A 3260-nucleotide genomic window follows, 5' to 3' on the forward strand; every position below is an offset into this window, starting at 1 on the left:
GTCGCCTCGCCGCACAGGCTCCATGGGAAATGAATGGAGAGCGAGCGACGTCGCCTCCCGTGTGTCGAGCCCTCAATGCAAACACTGAACCTGGGTTTGAACCCAACCTTGCAGCACAAAACGGCAAATTGACTAACGTAGAGCACAATCCAACACTCCATGTGTTTTTGGCCGATTCATTCAAGCGCTTTATTTACATTGAGTGCGTACCTGCATTTCAGAGTCGCTTATCAATATATCTCTAAAACTACTGGAGTAAACTCTTTCAAACTCCGTTTAATATGGTTCAGGGACTTTTTCCGTTTGTTTTATGGTTTTAAATCAGTGCCTTCAAAATGTTGGCCTTTAGGCCTTTAAATGCACCACAAACCTTTACATTAACTTCCTCGTCGAATTAAACGTGCGTAAGCGGCACAATACAAAAAATTTAACACAATCACACACTGTGAAAGACTGACACGCCTCACTTCCAGGCAAACACACGTTATCACAGCCGTCACTCAGAAACACACATCTGCGTTGAAGGAAACGCACACAAACATGAAGAACAGAAATCCAGGAAGCATGAAAACACGAAGATTCCCACATTCGTTTGTTTATCCCAGTCCACGACGTTTGCTCCAAACCAGCTCTTTAAAGTCCTCCAGAAAAACACACAAACACTGACAGGCAGACGAGCAAGACTTCAAAAGCGAGAAATAAATAAATTAAATACGTGTCTGATAGGGATTAATTAGTAAAACGAAGGGAGACGCCACAAACAGGAAGCAGAGCTGGAGTTCTGCAGCAGGAGGACAGGAAGCAGTCAGGGTGTTTCAGCTGAACTGGCAGCGAAGATGAAGCTTCAGATCTGCAGGTGGACTCCTTTTTTTTTTTTTTTTTTTGAGTACACTTCGTGTTCTCTTGAATATTTGGAGAAGGGTGTGTGAACGCAAGTATGCAAATGAAACGGTTATTATTGCGTTGCTCATCAAGCAGCGCGGCGCAGACATTAATAGGCTGATGAATATGCATGTGAATTTGTTAATTAAGTTAATTATTCTGCTGAAAATGCATTCGTCTTCCAAGGACATCTTCCCCAGGATTCCAACCTGCTCCGCTCATTAGTCATGCGATATTTTACACTGGGCACCGGGACAAGAAGCAGGGAGGGTGTGTGTGTGTGTGGGGGGGGGGGGGGGGGGGGGGGGGGGGGGGGGGGGGGCATGGGCCACCAGGGTTGATGTGTTCACAATATAAGGGCACCGAGAGTTTCAGGTCGACCTCAGAACAGCAGCGAGAGCCTCAGAAAGAGATTAAACTGTTTTTTATAACGATTCATGTGCTCCTCAAAGGTCAAAGGTCGACACGAGGGTCGGACCTGAGCACCCGGACCCGGTGCGGCGTTCACGGTCCTGGTGGCCAGACGTTCACTCCATCTCTGCTTTTTTCCTCTTTCCTCTCCAGTAGTTCCCCCTCTTCGCTGCTTCTCCTCTAATTGCTTATTAAAACCCTCTTAAATGAACTTTTTGTGCCAACTTTCCAACACATTAATTAATTGTTGTAGCCAATTAAGTGTCGCTGTGCAAATGAGCTTCAGCACAAATGGTCCTGCAGGGCCCGTCCCCCCCACCACCCTCCTTCCTCCTCCTCCTCCACACACCTCCTGCTCCTCTTCCACCTCCTCTCTCTCTCTCTCTTGCAGCTTTTTCCAGCAGCTCTTCTGCCCTTAAAGAGGCAGAAGCTTCGGCTCACAGAGCGAATCTGATCGAGATCTTTGGACTGAAGAGACCCGAGAAATGACTTTTTCTCTGGCAAATAAAGAGTGAAATTAGCAAAACTAAATTAAAATCAGTAAAACAGCAGCTAAAAGCCATAAATAAAACTTTTGTTAAAGACCAGAAGCTAAATGCTATAGCAAAACAATTGCTAAAAGCCAGAATTAGCCAAATAGTAGCTAAAGGCCTACAYGAATGAAACTGTAGCTAAAAAAATAAAACTAGAACATCAGTAGTTAAAGCTACAATTAGCCAAATGTGATGCTAAAATAACAGATCAAAACTAACCAAAATAAAAACAAATAAAATTAGCTAAATAGTAACTAAAAACTGCAAAAAGCTAAAAGCAGCAAAATGAGAAAAGCAGCAGTTAAAACATAAAAATATTTTTAATGCCAAATAAAAGATAACACCAAAAACCTGAACTACTAATTCATAAAAGCTAATATTAGCAAAATGTAGCTAAAAGCTAAAACCAGCAGCATAATTCAAAATGTCAACGAGAAAAGTTAGAACTAGCAAACCAGTAGCTAAAAGCTAAATAATAAAGCAGGTTTACAGAAGAGCAGAATGTTTTTCTAAGATTTGAAGGGTTCTTTAATTTCACGTCTGTGCTAAAATTAAATACTTCTAAAAACATAAAAGCTCCTAAATCAAAGATCTTGGCTGAACTGTTCTGAAYGAGCCGAGCGGCTAAAACAGCTGAAGTTCGGCTGAAGTGGTTCAAAAAAGCCGCAGAGACACTTTGACGAGGAGGTCAGACGGTGAGACCTTGAGAGAATCCTTTGGTTTGCAGAAGTGCAGCRTCACGCTGAGAGGATGACGTGTGTTCGGGCTGCGGAGGAAGATCACTGCAGAAAGGTCAGAAATTTGTTTTTTTTTTTGTTTTTTTTAAGTCTGCCTCATCTTCCTGTGAGTTTAGATGTTTTCATCATCACTGCAGCAGACACCGAGATGTCACAGTTTAAAAACAAAAACATCCCCAAAAAAAAAAACCAAAAAAACCCTGAGTGTCTCGCTGCACATCCTGAGCGTGACAGCAGAAAACTATAAACCCTGAAGAAAAGCGGGGATTGGGTTATATGGCGCCTATAAAACCTGCTGTTTCAGCAGTAAACATACATCACAGCTGCAGGAAAGTCAATCAATTTCTTTGAAATATGGCACAAACAGAGATGTAGTCATAAACAAAATGGCTGACATTAAAGTCTGTTCGATAGAAGACAAAAGATCTGATGAAGACAGCAATATTAAGTTATTTTTATGATTTAAGCCTTTTTTTCTGATCCGGATATGATTTGATTAAAGAGGTGTAAATGTCAAATTAAATACCTGTTTAATTGTAAGTATGAATTGCAGCTCTGAACGCCTTTTTGCCTTTTCTGTGTGTATTTTTAGGCCTCCTCTCATCGTGTTTACACACGAATCAAATCATCAAACTGCTCCGAGAAACCAAACACACACACACACACACACACACACACACACACACACACACACACA

Source organism: Austrofundulus limnaeus, unplaced genomic scaffold (assembly GCF_001266775.1).
Source record: "Austrofundulus limnaeus strain Quisiro unplaced genomic scaffold, Austrofundulus_limnaeus-1.0 Scaffold4, whole genome shotgun sequence".
Lineage (NCBI taxonomy): Eukaryota > Metazoa > Chordata > Actinopteri > Cyprinodontiformes > Rivulidae > Austrofundulus > Austrofundulus limnaeus.